Source organism: Papilio xuthus, unplaced genomic scaffold (assembly GCF_000836235.2).
Source record: "Papilio xuthus unplaced genomic scaffold, Pxut_1.1 DF827597.1, whole genome shotgun sequence".
Taxonomy (NCBI): Eukaryota; Metazoa; Arthropoda; class Insecta; order Lepidoptera; family Papilionidae; genus Papilio; species Papilio xuthus.
Window position 1 is genome coordinate 1,772,811 of NW_013531052.1, and position 15,588 is coordinate 1,788,398.

The 15,588-nt window shown below is 34.5% G+C and overlaps 2 protein-coding genes across 3 annotated transcripts in view; one reads left to right on the forward strand and one right to left on the reverse strand.

Moving 5' to 3' along the window:
- Miga (mitoguardin) overlaps nucleotides 1-15,588 on the reverse strand; it is a 48,219-nt gene that overhangs the window by 13,467 nt on the left and 19,164 nt on the right. The window lies entirely within an intron of this gene.
- The window catches only part of uzip (beta-pore-forming protein unzipped), a 33,697-nt gene that overhangs the window by 5,617 nt on the left and 12,492 nt on the right, over nucleotides 1-15,588 (forward strand). Inside the window, exon 2 of one of the 2 annotated variants that reach the window (XM_013312879.1) lies at nucleotides 14,165-14,212. The exons of the other annotated variant lie outside the window; for it this stretch is intronic. The gene's annotated coding sequence lies outside the window, so the exon portion shown is untranslated. The remainder of the gene's footprint in view (nucleotides 1-14,164; nucleotides 14,213-15,588) is intronic. 2 annotated transcript variants of the gene reach the window in all.

The window sequence follows — 15,588 nt, forward strand, 5'->3', positions numbered from 1 at the left end:
GATGCAACGTGAAAAGCAATGCGGTTTATAAAGTGGACAAGTTTTTGTGCGGGAGACGATCAGATGTCGGTGACATCTTGCCATGTGACAACTATAAGCTAGTTTCTACCACATGAATACTGGTAACTGAACCTTGTCCAATCGTGATCCTACCAAATACGGGTAACAAATTGTAGAGAAATGAGTGGATTTAATAGGCCCAGTTGTATGTTGAAACGTGATGTCTAAAATACAAATGATTTCCGTGAAATGCGGCCCGGCAACGGCACAGGCACGGGAGACGCGGACCGAGTTCATGGCCACTGGAACAATCGATTGACGAGAATTCGCGAGCGACTGCCCATGTACCACGGCTGCGTTTTAATGAAATATTTTACTCGGAAAAAACATTTCTCATTTTGCGGCGCCGTCGTTGATTAAAAGTGAACGTTTAGCGTATACCTGTAGTTATACAAAAATGCTGTTTACTAATTAAAGCTAACAAAGTAGGAAACGGCATTTTTTAAATAACTTAGCAAATGATTCTAACTTAATTGAACTTTAACCATGCTTAAGAACTAAATGTGACTGTAGTCAACACAAAGGTTGACGTGAAGATCGAAATAAAGCATAAGTTTTAGGTCATATATTTTTAAAAGCTACAGTTTTGAAGACGGCTAAGTTTAAAAAAAAACAATATGAATAAAAGAGAATGTAGCAGCACAAGTCAAGGTCAAAAAAATAAGCTTGAAATTAATATAAAAGTTCTGCATTAACGTTTCTAAATGTTAATTACACATATTTAAGTGAATTCGACAATTTAAAATACTAAATTACTTTTCAATTACCGGATGAATTATGTAAACGTAGAAAACTTATATTGAAGTACTAATGCGGTACGGCTGAGGCGTTATTAAGTTGTCGCGAGAGCACGCTACGAAGCTTAGTTAAATTAATTACATCGAATCAACAAGCGGTTATCGCGGTCAGTGCGTGGAAATCGAACACGCGCCCGTGCGAATCAATCCAGATAGACTCTTCTTACGGTTACTTAGCTTCGTGGGTAAATTTCCACATTTCGTCGATACTCTCCAGAATGAATTCGACCAGAAAGAAAAATAAATTAAAAGACCAAGCGTCCTTGTCTATGAAATGCAATTAATTAACAAATAAATAAAACCTTATAATCTTTACAACTTTAAAAAAGTTAAAATATAACATGATTTGTTTTCGAAAGACGTTTCTTAAAGCCGCTTACAAAAGCTGACGAATTTAGAAACAATGCCGCGAACGCTGTTGACAGGTGAGCTTTGGGGCGGTATGGCACGTGTCCCGACCACGTGTTCCTAGCTAGGCAACGACAGCTTTTTTTGGACATGTAATTGAACGGCAAACGATAACAGGAAGTGTCAACAGGTGCAGAAGACTTACGAATATATTTCTAAGTAACGCGCATTTAGAATTAGGATGGTGTTAGTCACGACTTGTTTTAAACATACTTTATTGATTATATATATACTTACTACTTATAAGAGTGTCGTAATGATATAGAACTTAAACCTATTGGTCGCGACAAAAGCAACCCGCACCATATACTTTATCTATCACCGGTACATAATTGAATATCCGGCCGATAATAATAAAACCATTTCCTCACAAACACTCTTGGACACGCCGACACCTATTTAAATTCTACTCCATCTAACAAGCTATGAGTGGTCAAGCATAGATTATAACATATTTGTTCCAAACTAAGTTGTACTCGTAAAGTGTAATACATCGGTGAGCGATAACTATGTTTGTCTTTCAACATCGTTAGTTTTTGCAGTCAAACAATTGAGACACTTGTCTTTGATAAATCTAACACATAGTGCGTCCTAAATAAGTAGAGAGTTGCTGTAGTACGTAAAAGGTGTTCATTGGATTCCAGTGCACGCTAAGATATAGCCCGGCGGGAGATCCGTTAGAAAAGAGTAAATAAATCGACGTTCTCACTCCGTCGTAGATTTATTCGAGTCGTTCGTTTGATAGATCGTTTGACACCTAGTGATCGACGATTCGGAAATACGCCTTATCATATTTAAAGATATCATTCAACTCCATATATATACAAGCTACAAATTCAACATTATTAAATAAAAAATGGTTGCTATTGGAAATTTACACAACTGCAAACTTAGAAATAGAATAAAAATATGACAACAAAGCGTAAAGATGAGAAGATGAACCAAAGTCGCACTATGGAATATTTTTCGTAGAAATATATATTCATGTTAAAAAATCAGAAAAGTAATTTCCTCTGCACTAAAAATAGAAAATGTCAGCGACGCTGAGAACAATACGCATTCTCGGGAGTCGATAGAGGCGAACGAGGCGGCTCAAGGACAGACGCTCGGCGCGGTGCGGGAGATCCCGGACAAGGTTGGCGGGAAGGTCTCGTCCGGACGCAGCTCTGCCCTTGTCCCTCGCACAGACCCCGATACAATAATAAGCCAACCTAAATCAAGAATTTATGGCTAGCTCACATGACCTAAAAACAAAATTTAACGTTCCATTAAAATATTTAACGTACTCTATATTTTGAGAAAACGCTAAAAGACAAAATAAAGACGAAAGAATGCATAAGACTGCTCGGAAAAGGGCAGATGTAACATGTAGATAGCAGTTCGATACTTGAAATGAATAAAAAAACACTGAACCAATATCCAAATTATTTGAGAAGTTATTTTTGGAACAGAGGTCGCACAGTGTAAGGTTAATGTTTAAAGGGCACAACAATTGTAACAAATATTGTCCCAAAACAAGTCAATGAACGCAAATGAAAATTCCGGAAGCCTGTACAATTCATGGTGTTACACTTCCGGCGAGTACCGTCCCTTTTCGAGGACGACCGTTCGCTAACGGTATCATTTCGCATCGAATTACGAACCAGATAATTACAGCCCCTAATGACAAATTAATGGCGACGTAAATGTTCATAGAATTATTTGACGACGCCTAGATCATTTTTGTTTAGTCAAACAATTAGTTACTGGAAAGCGATGTAGATAATTTGTCACAAAATAAGTTTCGCTTCACTCGTAAAGTCTAGGTTCACGTTAGTACATTTTGATTGCACAGGTCTTATAATTATATTAATCTTATCGTGCCTTAAGCTAAGATAACTTATAGTATAATAAATAGAATTATTACATATAGATTTAGCAGAACGTGATTTCTACAAGACTCCAACTTAGCAAAACACGATTACCGCAAGAAATAATGAGAACTAATCATTTAGTTCTTGGTATAAAGTCTCTGTTGACACAATAGTGCAAGACTAAACTCGGTGCGAATGAGAAGTATCGTTGTATTCAGCGCACAAAGGCGTATTGAGGAGGACAATGAGCCGGTAACGGGACGAGACACTAATTGTCAACTAAACACCGTACACTGTATAACGGAGAAGTTCGAAACCTATTCCATATCTTTTAAAAAACAAAGACTTTTTACTAATTATTGAAGAGTATTAAGTACCGTACCTTGGTGTTGCGTTTAGAGTAGTTTACAAATCAGAAAAGGTCACTAAATATATAAATGCGGATTTCTTATAATAAAACTATTATATATCTCTCTTAGCGGTCAATTAACGAGACTCAGTGCGACAGTTTGACTATTTAAAACATGTCATATTCTAATTTCATGTCAACGATAAACTTTAAAGTGTTACAGCGAAATTCGCATGCATGCAACTCGTCGTAGTATAACAGTACAGTGATAAGATGAAATGAGTCGGTTACCATGGTGAATTTATATGACCTAATAACAATTGAAGTGGATCTAGTCGGGACAGTTGGGACGAGAGCAAATTAATAATGTCGCAGTGTGTAACTCACGAGGAACGTGCTTCGGGTCGGATATGAACTCGGCCGCGGCGTTTCTAGTCACGAATAACGAACACCGCACGTACAATTTTATGTCTGTAAATAAATATGTTATGAATATATTACGGTAATTGTACCGGCATTGGTTAACGTTCTTGTAATATTTATTTATTGTATTAACAAGAAATAAGATAAATAACACTTGTACCTAATATTTGCAGACAAGGTCTTTGTTTTTTTGTCTGAAAACAAGACTTGATAGTTATTTAGCAATTAATACTAGTCTAGACAAAGCACGACTCTCTTGAAAGTTATTGAAAGAAAAAATCCGTGTTCAACACATAAAATATCAAAAAAACATCAAGTTAAAAATGTCTAGAATGTATGAATTTGAAAATTACTCTGATATAAATACATTGAAGACAACACAAAAATACTAAAAGGTCTTTGTTGATAGCGTTAAAATGACGTCAGAGCGTAACACTCAAGCCCTCGAGGAATTATGTAAACGACATACAAGAGCTCTAAAGCCAATGTCAACATTTAGACACGCTAAGTAACGAACGAGACGCGAACGGATCAATACAAGAATAGCTGACGTGTTTCCGCTTACTTATTTTACAATATTTACATTTGTTATTATACACACAATAACAAAATATTACATGCCCAGTAGCTTCTTTTTATTTTTTAAACATTTTAAAAAGAAAACTAAGATTTTCGAACATATTACATTAATCAATGGATTGTGATATAATATTAAAAATCCAATTGAAATAAAAGCATTTATGTAAACAAAAGTAAATTTCAGTTTAAAGCGAACAAAGAAACAGTAAAACGCACGAGAGAAATGCAGGTAAACGGAGAAAGAAAATACTTAAGAAAGTGTAGCACTTGCGCTTGTCAGACGAATTTGAGACACATGTATGTGCGATGCACTACATACGTGGTGCAGGTGAATGCGCTGCTAGCGACATCTTCAGGGGAAAAGCGTTGAACAACCCTCGACTCCCACCCGGTTGCCATACATTCACCACTCGCGAACAAGTGGCCCTTTACAAACCGAATATAAGCAATTAATTCTTACCTTAATTGCGTTAAGGTAGGAGTATACTAAGACCGAAATAACGACATTTTTATAATTGTACGGATATATCAAGAGACTTCGTACAAAGACACTTTGATGTATATATACACTGAGTGTGCCGTGTAAAGTCTAATTCTACCATTACAATCTTTTGTGTCTAATTTTCAGTTATGTGTTGTTTCAATTATTTAAACATTTTAATGTAAATAAGAGAAAGCAGCTGATGGATGTTTTGCCCACGTATACTATTGCATATTCCACAGTTTTCATAATGTGGTGTCCTACTTTGTAACAATGATATGTGCATTATGAAGTGCATTGTTCACAAGTGATGTGAAACAGAATTTTTAGAATCGATTACAAACAGCGTGTTTCCACTGCTCAGAAACAACTGTGCAAAAACATAGTGACATCTCTCTCACTTTGGTTTTGAATAATAGAGATAACTATATGTTTTTGTACAGGAGTTGCAAAGTTGTATACCTGCGGCATGTTATACTATGACGTGATATTTTAAGGTAAAGTTATATATTTACTCAACGACAAGCTCGTTAAAATGTACTGAGCTGCAAATGCCAAGAGACTGCGACGACACTGCGCAGTATATTGCAATAAACCTTATACTTTATTGTTACAGCCAACTATAACGAAGCTGGTTATTTTTACGTCAAAGAACATGACATCATAGTTTACACTAATAAAGTTTAAATATACATTAATGCTTGAAAGCTAAAGAATTATCATATTAACACGTAAACGAGAAACATTTATTTTATGTGACAAAAGCAAATCCTAGATTTTTTTTAAATTTGGAATAAGAATGTTTAATTTGATCGTGGGATATATAAAAGTCGCGAGTTGAACTTGATATTGAAGGGTGTAATTTCCGAATATCAAATGTCGAAGGACGTCAAGTGTGACTGCCGTTAGTTCACGGATCAACAGCTATCGATCTCCAGTTACGGTACTAGATAGACCTAGGGTACATGATAGTCTAGGTCTTGAATTTGGTTCCTTCAGAATAAATAAGAAACTTTCTAAATAGAGCTTCTCTAAGCCTTTGAAAGGACTCTACTAAATGTTTTGATGTATTTTATCATGGCGTATAAATACTAATATTTTTATTACTAGTTATTATATACCATTGTCGTCGAAGTCATAAATTCTAGTACTCAAGACTAACATGTGGTTTATGTAAATAGTAAATAACACATATTAATTGCTACTCAAGTATTACATGGAGATGGAATGACCATGAACAATAGGTATGCGTGATAACCTTGATTCGTAATCATTCTCCAACGTTCAAAGAATAACAAAAACTTAATGAGAAAAAAATGTACGTACAAGAAGGTTAATTTTAAGCCATGGTGAAATAAGATGAGTAATCTATTTCGAGACCCTATCTATGGCTATATATTATAGTTGTGACAACTGAGTGTGCTGGTTTGTAAAAAAAAAAGATGGAGATGATAGACAATGTCTTAAATTAAAATGTAACAGAATATTTGTATAATGTTTATTAAAATGTTTTAACTTCATATTACAGAGATAAATAACTGGCTACAATAACGTTTAGTAGAGATAGGTTAGTAGTCAACTTGATGTCAGTTCTCAAGCTGCGTCGTGACGTAATGATGCTTGACTGTAACGAGCCAGGACGTCGTCTTACGTGCCCGTGCACTCTGAATGACGGCGACCCTCAACCTTGCCACTTAAGCGGTCACGTTCAGACAGACGTATTCCATTTAATTTCTTAAAGTAAACAAACAAATATTAGTTACTTAAAAATTTAAGTGGACTAAATCTGATTTGGAAGTATACGCGCGTAAAAAAGAGTAAAATTAATAAATAATATGTGGTGTATTTGCTTTCGACAAATGATTAGGTTAATAATATATAAAGCTTCTAGTTAATAACCAGAATAGTTGATGAAGTATAATTTCAATCTATAAAATGCACAAACCTATTATGAAAAGAAAAGTCAACGGGCGAGGTACTCGTAAGTTGTTAGTTTAGTGGCTGAAAGAGACTGGAATCAATTTTGAAATAAATATGCTATCAGTGTTTTGATCTTTAGTGTTTGAAAACGGATTCCATAACTAGATTATCGCATTCTTTTAGACTGGTTTATTTATAGTTCTGGAAAGGCGAACGAAATGCAATTGTTTGCTCTTTGTGTACACTCCGATTGACGACGATAAGAAAACCGTTCAAGTTTGCTTCAAGCAAGCATTCAAATATAGGTCGCTCACAATGAGCCTTTGTTCTCCACACTATAAAAGTTTATATAAAGATGGTTATTCAATACTTTTTTAATAAAACACCGCATAATTATAGTCGAAATCAATGGAAATTATACATATTTCTGACAATATGATTTATTATTTATCGATTGATTTTATAAAGTTTTAGTGTTTAAATTAATGATATAAACAAGTCTGTTCTTAATAAATCTGTGATAACAGAATTATTAAGGTAAAATTGTTTAGAAAGGCTTATTGGAAAAAATAAACAATACATAAATTATATCGATATTATAATAGTTTATTACGAAGCTTCTTAAAGCTGTGTTTAAATCCATCGTGTGTTTTTTTAAACTAAAAGCAAGTTGCGTGAATTTATAATAATTTAAAATGTTACGTTCAGTTATGAATATTCGTTGCGAAGGCTTTGTTTCTTCGCGAGAGGCTGCGGTGATAAAATTCAAGCACGTCAATTAAAACCTCTTGTCAAGTTTGAGTACTTTTTGAAGGATGTGTTGAATTGTAGAACAAAAAACTGTGATGAACGTTGAATTAAAATACGCAATATAACATATACTGTGAAACGGAATTAGATACATATTTTTTAATTAAATTACTCTTGGCATTTGATTTTCTCCAATTGAGGTTTGCGAGGGAATGAAGAATCAACCTTCTTTTAGTAAAATGAAAAGTCCCGAAGGTAAATTTGGACGACTCGTTTTCTATTTAAAAAAAAATCTCAAATAGAGTACAATTTTTTTTAAATACATACATTTAAGATGTAAAAGTAGAGTGCGATACGGAGATGTTTTGTCGCGGTGGTCGCCGGTGAGTCAGCGGAGCGTCGACCCGCCTTCGCGACAGGGTCGCCTCGCCTGCACTTACTAAGAAAGCCTGCTGCACCTTTATGTCGTACTGGCGTCGACTAACTATCTCATGATACTATGCTTTATTTTAAAGCAGACGATGCAATGCTACGTAAAGCCAAAAAATATAACTGCTATACTATCATTAACGAACAAAAAACTTTTTATCTATCAAAATTCCGTCGAGACCTCATATTACTCCACTAAAGTTTCGTCATAAACATACTAATAGCTTAGTATTATTATAGAACAAACTATACTATTTATTTTTACAAAAAAAAATCCACGTAGAAGCTTATTTTTTATAAAGAAAACAGTTTTTATGCACATGGCGCTTCAAAATTTAAAACTTTCAGTAAGTTCCACCCGGATGATTCAATGTAAAGCTCTCCCTATTATTCATTCATCTCAGTCGGGTGAGTCAGCGATGTCGTGACGTCACACCAGTGGGCAACGTAGTACTCACGAGAAGATTATGTCCAATGGAGTACAAACTGAGTCACAATAACTTTAACTACAGTTTAATTGAGTCAAATATGGTCTAATGTCCTAAGATTTACGCAATAAACTTGATGCGACCTCATTTTGGTCGAAAAAATATAAATTTTATTGCTAAGATTTATTTATTTATTCATAATAAATCTGTGGAAGATAGTTTTTGCACCGAGAGGACAGGTTAATCCGAAAGATTAGAGTTCCAGTGACCAAGTACTAAGAATAACAAACGATGGAATAGTTAAAAGATCTAGCCAAATTATTAGTGTTTATGTTATTGTCATAAAATGTATTTAATTACAGAATGATATAGACAATTTTGGCACCGAGACAAAATAAACTTTTAATTATTAAATCACTAAAGCCGCACAATTTTCCGCAATAAAGCATTCCAATGAATCAGTAACCGCACTGACCTTCCTATTGAATAAGTACAAAAAAATTAATTATTATTCACGAAATGACTCAGTAAATGTTTAAAATTTCATAGTTCGCTTGCTAAAATTATAACGTTTTATATGACTACATAAAAAAAACTATGTGCTACTTAACTCCAGTATAACTCGGTACATGATAAATGAAGATAACAATATTATAATCTAACAATATTGTAATATTGGTTGCGAATACAAAAGCTTCTTCGAGAAAAATGCTTTTTATTAGACAATTCTTTAACCTGTCATTCAAACTTGTAACATAGTATGAAAAGCCATCCCACGCATTATTTGGCGCCATTGAGTTCGTTATTATTTATACGTTTTTTTTTAATAAACATTAGCATGTGGCGTCATTCTCAAGATTCGGAACGTGGGCGTCAACCGTCAACTGAAGTCGAGGCAGGAATTTAATTAGTGAGAAACTGAGCAACGTTTATTAGTTTGTTTAGAGGGTAAAGTTTATCGTCTATTATTAACTGGCACTCCAGAAGTATTGCCCCGCTGTGCCTAACTCTGAAGTTCATTATGTCTGCAATATTGACGTTCAATTCTGCAACGATGAATAGAAACAGAGTCTGGCTGGTGTATTTATACATTTTCAAGTAGATAGAAATAAAAGTAAATTAGATCACCATGTTATATTTCTTTAAAGTTACCAGTACCAAAAATACAGAAGCATAGAAAAATTATCAGATTTTAATGCGTAAAAAAATGGTTTTTGATTAAATTATCAAACAAAATTATACATTTGTAAATGTAAATCAAAGTATAGTGAATCCGCTTTAAGCAGTAGGATTATAGAAACTTATGGCGCGAGCAATTTTTTGTAACATCGTTAAGAAGATTATGTTTTATACTCCAACATGGGGATAATAGTATTACGTTACGAATACACACATAACATGATGGAATATCGTTAAATGCAAACTGTTGTTGTTTACGTGATCTTACTAGTATTATACATGCGAACAGTTGGATGGATGTTTGTTATTACGTAACTCCAAGTACTCTACACAACTTTCTATAATCTCTGGGCAGTGTCGCAGGCAACAGCCAATGCTGATAAATAATACATAACTACACTATTAATTAGTGAAATAATCAACTATTAGTATTTACTTCTGCTCCTTAGGATAGAACATAAAAATGGGATTAACAGATAAACGACTTCTTCCGACAATTATAACAGAACCGGACGAATATTTCTCACGAAGTCGGAAAAGCGGAGACACACATTTCCATTTTAGCCGACGAGACCGAGACCCCGACGGTAATAAATTTCTAATGTAGGGTACCCCGTATCGATTACATTTCCAGAGAGGGGCCCTGTTTGTGCTGAGCAGGTATGACATCACAGAATAAACTCGATTGATATAAATAAATCTATGACAATGTATTTAAATTTGGTTTTAGTTACCATGGAATTATATTCGATGCGTTTTATGGGTTTGAACAAAGATTTGTCTGTACAATCTTTTGGCAATCGATAACCAGTTGATCAAGTTACGGAGTTGTTTAAGTTAGTCATTTTTTTTAACATGTTTAGGTGCTCATAGTCAGTTTCTGAACAACAAATATACAACAAGTAGTTAGTTGTTTACTAGTATAAACATTTTACATCACTGCGTAGAGAAGAACAAATCTTCTACAATGGTGTCGGCTCGGATATTCAACGCAGAGCTATGCGCTTGAGTCTACTCGACAATTGAACTAATTATGCCGTTAACGGGATTATATTTTTAGAAACATGTAATAGTCTGGTGTTGGGACGATGACTTGTCCCTAGAACTGAGCCCTACAATGTCTTCTTAATTGTTTGTAATTTCAAAAGTTTTTCTTGAAAGTTATTATGTATGGTAAATAGAGACAAGTTAATTTACAAACAAAATTAATATTATGTGGATTATGTCACTAGCTTGGGAGTTTTAAACGCGATGACTTAATTCGACGATTAAATTTAGACGTTACTACTACACAAACTAATGAGCGACCAGGGTTCAGCTCCCCTCGGGGATGTTTTGCGACCGTTTGCAGTATACCATAGTGCTGAATAAATAAAATGCAATTAAGAACAGGGAGCCACACAATCGCACCCCAATGTGAGACAAGCTTCCGCGAATTACTGACGAAATCTCACAACAAAAATACCGAGATAATATTTTTAATATGTTATAATAATTTCCGTTACGTAACATAGGTTGAGGTAACTTCAATTTAACACGTTTCATTACACTCGAAAGAACATCGAAAGTAATCGGATTTATTCAAAGGTACACGAATGTATGTCCGCTAATGTGGAAACGCTGCATGAACCTCCGGGCCACGTGCGGGGCGTAACCGTGGCAACCGAGGAAACTACGTCGTTTACTTCCCCCTGCTCTCCTTCCTAAATTTATGTTTTCCTTTGATACAGAAATTGTTCTCTTACGTGTGCGTAAACATTTTTTAATACATTTCTAAGTCTGTAAGAAATATAAGTATAAAAAGCCCTCAGGACAGTAGGTACCATATGCCGTCAAAATATTTACCAGAATTATTACAATTGCGGACACCGCTATAAGTCTAATCTACACTATTATAGATGGGTGTAGTTATAGAATTCGAATAATTGTGGACTACAAACAACAATCGTTTTCATATAAATACAAATAAAGCGTTGACCTCTTGAAATGAACTAGCCATAACAATAAAATAAGTGGAAGAGAGTTGGCGGGATTTAGCAGGCGGATTTAGGATAGCAAGTATTAGGGCGTCTCAAGATATTATGTCATGATAAATGGCTGAGCGTTGAGACTAGTTGTATAAAGGTATACATATAATATAGCAGATGTATTATACAATATGAACCAGTTCTGCAATAAAAAAGTATCTAGTACAAATCTATTAGAAGGTATGTATCGATCTATTATAGAAATATGTTGTAAGTTAGTATTAGAAATCCAAACGATCACGTCACTCTAACCTCCAATATAATTGAGCTATTCGTAGGTAACATTAAAAACAAATTGCTAATTCTAAAGTCGGATAGTCGCCAACTTTAATAGATTCTTGAATTGTAGTTTTTACAGCTTCGTAAATAAAGGTATATTTGTAGTTTTGAAACCGAAAATAATAATAATAATAATATTTATAGTAATGCATTGCAGCGTCAAAACTATCGGCACACATATTCGTATAGCAAAAACTCGAGTATTGTCCACCCCGCGTAGCCATCCTGTCGCCATTTGATCCCTGTCAATACGCAATTGTGTTTACCCATCAGATTCCCCCATTGTTATTGGAAATCCCGTTCCCTGTTCGTGTCTGTGGTTTACTGAGCGGTTCTGTTAGGCGACTGTGCCGCCGCAGATCGTGTTTGATAATACGATTTTGGGATACCGGTTTAAACTCGCGTATATTGTCAGACATTCTTTTACGTAGAATTGTTTTAACGTTTTTACTTTAAACATTTATACCTAGATAACCGAATGTTTATAGTACTACTACAAGTATTTTTAAAGAACGTATAAAGTCAATCAAGATTATTTATACTACTCATGTTGAAATGTGAGATGTTAAGGTTAAAAGGCAGATAACTTAAACTTAAATACCTCTTCTCTTGACTGCTTTACACATTATTGATCGACATTTAATTAAGTCTTGCTCAGAGTATGAACAGTAAAGTTAATTTTCAATTGAGCAAAGAGCCGCTGATTGGCAATGATCGCCTCATCCGGCCGTCGGCGAATCTAATAGTGAAAGTAATTGAACGTACGATCGGAAAACCTATAAATAGATTTTTCTTTACATATTTGCATATATTGGTAATTAAAGTTAATGATATGTGGCCTTAAAATTTAACTATAACTTGTTAAATGTCAATTTAGAGATACTTAAACTAAATACTTTAATAAGGTGATTTGGTACTCTACGTCGTAAATCAGCGAACAAAATATCAATTATCATTATCAAGGCAGTAGTTCCTATGCACCTATTATTCCTCTCGCTAAGGGACTTTAAAATGTAAATCCAGGACGTGGACCTACCTAATTCAAAGTAACATATTATAAGATGCATAATGGAATACACTTGCATGTTGCATAACTAGGTCGTTGCAGAATGAAGTTATTACTTGAGTTGCAGCGACAAACACTGTGATATCTAATTTCTCGCCGGTCATTGTGAGAGGCTACAATGTGCCTGGAGCCGTGGCGAAGGCCGAATCGCACGGCATAACCAATGTATTATACTTACAGATTACAACTATACATATTCCGATAACTATAGCTTTGAAACTATGCCAAGCTTTAATATAATTGTATATTTTAGAAAAAAAAATACAATGATTCCTACAATGCCAATTATACTTCATACTAATATTATAAATGCGAATGTTTAGATGGTTAGATGGATGAATGGATGTTTGTTTGAAGGTATCTCCGGAGCGGCTTGACGAATCTTGATGAAATTTGGCACAGGCGTAGAACCTAGTCTGGAAGAACACATAGGCTACTCAATAGATTTTTTTAATTCCGCGCGGACGGAGTCGTGGGCGACAGCTAGTAATTGATATTTAGAGACAGCGAGAAACAAAAGACTACAAGTGAAGTACTACCACAAATTGTGGTAAAGAAATTAAGCTTACAATCTGAAGCATTAGGTTGTGGTTAACCGCAGTAAGTCGCGTATTTCTTCAGTACAAGACCTCAAAATAGCATTATGACTAATCTTGCTGTACAAGATGTAACTTAATAAAGGGAATAAAACATGCTAACTTAGACAGCTGCATCGTCACTTAACTGGTTACATTGTCCTAAAGCTGGCCTTTCATTGTACTTAACAAAGTCATCGTTTATGACTTAAAGTTACTTAATTATTTCAGTTAGGTTAATTTAATGCTACAAAAATAAAAAGGAGTGTGCAATTAATATTCTATTGTTTTTTTTTATTAAATTTAAGAATGTCTGGTCACAGTATAAGTTATAGTATAGGTCTCTATATAAACAGAACGAAAGAAAAAAGAAAATTAAATGAAAAAAAATATTAAATGGAAGACTGGGAAAACCTCTATGACATCAAAGTATGTAATAATGGCAAAAGTCCGTCGCTAAGGCTACAAATTAAAATACTGGATAAATGAAGATAAAAGTGATACGAAGTTTTTGTTGCGATGTGAGAATAGATTATTTAATTTATATTTATTTCATTGCAGATCTACCGGATTATAAACTGGAACAATCATTGCTGTCCGCTTAGAAAGGTAAAAAAAAAAGTTATATTTAAAGGTACCTATGAAGAGCAACAAAAAAGAGGCACTCAAATTTTAGATTTAGATTTAGCGATGTAAAATCAAACAGGAAATCGGTCATATCTAAACCAGACAATACGGCAATGGGAATGGCAAAAAGTGACAATACGGTCAATTCAATGGAATACTTGGTAGATGTCGTCATCGTTCTAAAAATAACATCGTTTCGCAACCGGCTTCAAAGCGAGTGCCCACTATCATCCTGTTAAAGAGACGGGATGAACTGTCGTTGAATTACGGAAGAAAACGACTTAGGAAAATGCCGCTGTATGCACATGCCTATGTGCCGTTTTATAATGCAAATTGTACAATTTAATTTACATTTCTTAGTTTATTTTAATAAGCTTATTAAAAAAATTACGTTGCATATCCTGGTTATTAACTAAATTACTGAATATATTCCAATGTTTTTTTTACATTAATACAAAAAGATTAATTTAAAGATATATTTTGATATGCAATTGTTGTTTTTTGTGGAAAAAATACAAACTTGAAGATTTTACCCCACTAGTGCTCAGTAGTATAGCATTCATATTCAATTTTCTAGTAAGTTATACATCAATAGAAAATTTGTATCTTGAATAATCAACTTAAAATATTTGCTAATGGATACTCACGTATCGGTGATGATGATCGGTGATTGTGACGTAACACAGAGTAACACACGTAGACTACGGATATGAACGATAGATGTGATAAAGTGAGGGTAAAGAGTGGCAGATGCATCGCTATTAAAGTAGGCCAGTAAGCCGGTGTATCATAACCGGCGCTATTATCAGCAATCAGACGGCGACCTTGCCGCTCGTTGTCGCACGTCGTGGGGAGCAGATTGTCATCCTCCATTCCGGCATCCGCCTTACGTGATACGTGCATTTCCATTATGTAACACCTTGTCACACATCATATATTCCCTCGCGATAAAGTTACTTGCGTAGCCATAGCTGCTTGCTTTATGAATACTTTATTTATTCGCCGGCCTCATGCTAATGTTCGCTATGAAACTCAAATACGAATAACAAAGCTTCACTAGTATTTAGAACAAAAAACTTGTTATTTACAAATTTAGACAATACTGTAAAGTTTAATCAAATAATAATAAAACGCAATTTAAAAGATTTCAACGACTTTCTACGTACATTTTGCTGCGCATAACAAACTATTGCGTCGCGCACCTTATTGCTCATTCAATTGAATACAATTGATGGAGAGTTCGTCGTTGTCTTCTCATTGAAATATCAAGACAACATCCTATGAATGCAACCGGTTACATTCGTACGTACGATATCAAAATACAAAGGTATGAAAGTATTTTGTTTAAATAAATTGAC